The sequence below is a fragment of the Leguminivora glycinivorella genome, chromosome 12 (assembly GCF_023078275.1).
Source record: "Leguminivora glycinivorella isolate SPB_JAAS2020 chromosome 12, LegGlyc_1.1, whole genome shotgun sequence".
NCBI classification, from domain to species: domain Eukaryota; kingdom Metazoa; phylum Arthropoda; class Insecta; order Lepidoptera; family Tortricidae; genus Leguminivora; species Leguminivora glycinivorella.
This window is the reverse complement of record NC_062982.1, coordinates 15,546,411-15,551,428: the sequence shown is the minus strand read 5'-3', so window position 1 is coordinate 15,551,428 and position 5,018 is coordinate 15,546,411. Positions and strand designations below refer to the sequence as shown.

General features: G+C 35.0%; 1 long non-coding RNA gene across 1 annotated transcript; it reads left to right on the top strand.

The window, feature by feature from the left end:
* The first annotated feature begins 339 nt into the window (after positions 1–339).
* LOC125231559 lies at positions 340–1,039 on the top strand. Its single transcript, XR_007177631.1, has 2 exons — positions 340–404; positions 863–1,039. It is a non-coding gene; the product is annotated as an uncharacterized LOC125231559 (long non-coding RNA).
* Positions 1,040–5,018: the final 3,979 nt, after the last annotated feature.

Here is a 5,018-nt window from a genome sequence, read left to right as displayed (position 1 = left end):
CAGACGTAATATAAAAAAATTGTCGGGATTGTTCTTAGCCATGTTTCATGAAAATCGGTCCACTATATCGCGGTCGGGGTTTTTTTCAAAATTTTAATTTGGTGGTTAGGCTAGATTAAGGTGGATGTACTAGTGCTCGACGCGGTACTAGTACTCGTCACCCATGGTTTAAATAGCGATTAATAAGATAAGATTACCGTTACATTCATCGCAATTAGATTTATTAGATGAGAAATGTTTGTAGCCTTCACATTTCATACGCCATATTATAAAATATAGAAACTTTTTTCAATTAATGAATAATATATGTGATGACATTGTCATGAGCAATCAATCTCTCAATTTTGTTAGCGATTTGGTAAAGCTTTGCTCGTATTTGCTGACTTATTTGAAATACTTTCACGGTAAGTTGTGAACATATTCTATAATTGTGTTGGTGCTAGAATGTGCGGGAAGATATTTAAGTAATTAAATGTCGATTTCGTTCATTGTTACTGTGATAAACAAGCGTGTCATTTATTAGGACTGAAAACCGTCGCAAGTCTAAAACTCGACACGGCTGGCATTTATTGGGACTGTTACGTTATTTTCCAAGTCCCAATGTTTGTCGAGCCGTTTTTCCAGGATATCACGATTAAAGTAGCCAAAACGAATCGTTTACAGTTTCATATTATCAGCATATTTTTCTGTAAGTCACATTAACTTTACTGAAAAAAACAAATTACATGCACATAGACAGTTTTTTGTATATCTTTTACGGTTTTATTGATATGTTTTCTCGTTAAATGTAGTGAAATCTGTATAATTTCTTTGGGTAGTGCTTGACATTTCATTTTTCACAAAACTTTGGGTATATTTTCAGAAATGCCGCCTGATAAAGGTCAGTGGAAGAGATATTCTCAAGAAGACTTAGAAAAGGCCATAGAAGATGTGTTAAGGGGTTCGTCCATCGCCTCGGCAGCAAAGAAATTACATAAATGTAAATTACATATTTTATTACATAAATGTAACACGTAAAAAGTAAATGTTATCAACAGAATACGTTTTTTTTTATTAAATTATTTAATTTTGTAGTAAATTTTAACCCAAAACACTTGTTTTTTACTGTTTTTCCTGAATCATACTTAGATGTCATCTATTAGGACTGCCAGCAAAAGCACCTGTCAGTTATTCGGACAAGCGTATTGACTTATGTTTTATTTAATTTTGAGATTTTTTTATATTATCACTGTATGAAACTAATTGCATTTAACAAAGTTAAAGGTCACATCTCCCAAAAAAGATGGATATGTTTTGTATAGATGGGTAAATTATCGTAATATCACGAAACACATAAATATTTTCCCTTAACCTGTCGAGCAGTGGTACATCCACCTTATATCTAGGTAGCTTTTAGCTAGGTGGGAAGGTAAACAATTTTCTCATCGTGGGTGATCGTAATTTCCACGCTCAGAGTTAAACTGTTTGCACTGAAAACACATTTGCCTTGTCAGATGTTTGATCGGCCGTTTAACGGTGGAAAAACATTAAATGCGCAGGTTACGATTAACATCTACGTCTGGCGCTTTTGTTTGGTTTGTAAGTGAATATACAGTGCCAGTGCATGCAGAGAAAACTTTTTACGGGCACGTGCCTAATAAACACGGTTTTATTATTTTTCTTGTGTAACTTAAAAGTGTTATGGTGCACATGGATTTTCCAAATGATTTTTGTAACTACTAGTTGTTGACTGTAGTGTAGATATTTGAAATAATAATAATTTGGGGTTTAATAGGTAACATACTTATTAATAAATATTTTTATAATAACATAATTAGTAGAGGTTGCCCATGCCATGTTAATAACTATTCCAGAAATCGATGGCGTAAGTAGTCCTTGAGGTAGCAAGCCACTCAAAACCTTCAACCCCAAGGGTCGTAGGGGAGGGAGAAATCACTCCCGAAACCCCCGCCCCCCACCCTCACAACCCCAAGCGTTCACAACTCAACAAAACCCTGAAGACCAGTCGCAGCAAGACTTTCCAACCCTTCCTCAGAACCTCGCTTCTAACCAGTTCACTCAAAACCCCCTTCCCCCCAAAATAATAGATCAATGCAAAAATATAACTACGGACATAGTCGCACCGTAGCAGTTCCTTTTGTACCTTTTTGGTACGGAACCCTAAACACAAACATAGATTACGTAATTTATGAAGTTCGTGCTTACAATAGGCAAACCTATGGATATAAATATGATAAATCGATTGAGTGATCAGCCATTTATGTCCTAATTGTGAAGTTCGGATAAAGTGGTAATGACACGGATGGGCGAGGACGCCAATGGCCCGCAGCGCGGTGGCGGCGGCGCGGATATCCTCCTGTGCTGAGGATACTCGTGGGAATGGCTACCTGGCCGAAAACAAGGGCAGTGTATGAATATTATGAACCTCAATAAATCAATTGTAACATTTGTAACCTACTTAATTAAAATAAAGAGAACGACGAAAGATACGGTTTACGAAGAAGCAAACGAGATAAGAATAATTATTATTTTTCTTTTGCTTTATGATATTGCTGAATTTTAATAAAACTTGCCAGTGGACAACATCACCGCTAGGATGTTTCTATGATTCTCTATGTTCTCTTCCTTTTATCATCAAAGTTTATTTAGGTACTTAGGAAATGTTATTTTGTACCCTAAACATTATTTTTTTAACCGACTTCAAGAAAAAGGAGGAGGTTCTTAATTAGACTGAATGTTTTTTTTTTATGTTACCTACTCGATATCTCCGAGAATTGTGAACCGATTTTCAGTTTTTTTTTATTTTAATATATTAGGCACCTACTTAAAAATTTGGTTTATCGATATTTAAGCGTCAGGTACGTAACGGATAAATAGGATTAGTTATATATCGGCGCCAAGCAACATAATTATTTACATATACTGTAAAGACTTTTTTATTATACGTTAAAATTACAAAAAAGCCTTATTCAAACTCTATACAGTTGGTACAGATTTGTAGAGCATTATGGGCATATGGCGACGCCGGGAAACAACGAGGCTAACAATAATAAGTGCACGGGTGTAACGATAGGTGCGCGCGCGCAGATGTCACGCTCTTTGACAGCTGCGGAGGTCAACCGACTATTGTGTCGCGATTGACACGGAACGCGCGCAGTTTGCATACCTACTCTGCTAATATATAACTATACATATTATATGCTAGCTTTTGCCCGAGGATTCGCCCGCGTACTTAAGTCATGTTTATACGGATATCCCTGTGAAGTTTAGAATACAAACTTTGGACACTCATTTCACCCCCTTCAGGAGAGAGATTTAGTGCTCCTCTATTACGCCTTGAAAGGAACCTATGTGCACAATTTGGAATCTCTTAGGACCAGTGCAGCGGTTTCGGCTGTCCGTTGATATCTTAGTCAGTCAGTTTCTTCTTTTGTATAAACCTACATGTAACCTAAACTTCACTTGTACTATGTAAGTAAGTACAGTGAAACCTGGATAAGTGAGACTTCAAGGGACGACAAAATTTATCTCACTTAAAGAGGTATTCCACTTATTCAGGGTCTCAGTTAGATAGGTATAATACAAAGTTTGTCTCACTTACAGAGGGTATCACTAATAGAGGCCAGAATAGAGGGATGTGTCAGTTATAGAGGTGATAAGGTGTTTTTATATAGTTATTATTAGTTGCATGCTAAACGAAAAGGTAAATAAGCCTTGTCTTTAAATAATATATAAGACTTTAATGTCATTGTGTCATAGAAATTTTATATTATGAAAGTTATATTTTTTTAATAATTTTTATGTTACAAATCGAAATTTTAGTTTTAATTACTTAAAATAACCAAGAAAACCCTTAAACTCACCTAAACACAAAGAATCAATCGCGTAATTTACAGATGGGCTAAGAATTATTAAAAATATGGAAATAGATTTTCGATAAAGTCCAAGTTACAGAGGTCATAGATTGACTGTATCTCAGATACAGAGGTAAATTTCTATAAAATTCTTAAAAAACAATAAAGTGAATATACATTTTAAATATAGTCTCAGTAACAGAGGTAAAATACACACTCTGTCTCACTAATAGAGGGAAATGTGGCAAAAAAATCGAAAAGGCTAATCTCAGTTATAGAGGTCTGTTTTGTCTCACTAACAGAGGTAAATCGGTGCGAAAGTGTCGGGACCGCACCTTGGGTCCCAGCTAAAGAGGTTTCTCACTTATCCAGGTCCCACTTAACCAGGTTTCACTGTATGTATCATTTCATTTGTTGGGTTGAGTCTAATTTGTAGACGTGGATTGTTAGTACATACTAATCGATAAAACTGTTGTCACTCCTGTTAGTAGTAATTTACCTAGATTCCGGGGAGAATACCGATGAGCATTTATGTGGTTTTATATTTATGTAATCATAATAAATAGTAAAACTATGTATTTTCCTTAATGCATTGTGTATTTTAATTGTGCGTAGCCTGCGTAGGTACCTATACATTTTTGTATATCGTCAAAGATGACGAATGCTCTCGATACTCTTGTATCATCTGACGAAGGTTTATTAATTGAGTTTGTAGATTCATTATTTGATGGTGAGTGTCATGCCTTGGTAATAGGCATCTTAGGTATCCTAAAATATTTATTCAAGTATCATAAAACTTTTAGGTAGGTACATATTTATCAACAATTAATTTCTAAAATTTTTTTTTTTCATTAATGTACAATTGAAATATTAAAAAATCTTACTAAAAATTGGGTAATCCTTAACAATATAAAAAATACTTTCTACGCTTCTTTTAACAAAATACTATTTAAATATAAAAAAATCTTACTGAAAATTGTGTAATCCTTAAAAATATAAAATATTTTTTATTAAGTATCCCCTATTTACTAATAATATTCAATCACCACCACGTCAGCAGTTGCCAACGAATTTTAGCATCTGTCGTCGCAGCCGCCGATGCCATGTGCGCAGAACAAGCATGGCCGAGGGGTGAGATTTCCTCACCAGGTGAGGCCCCATATG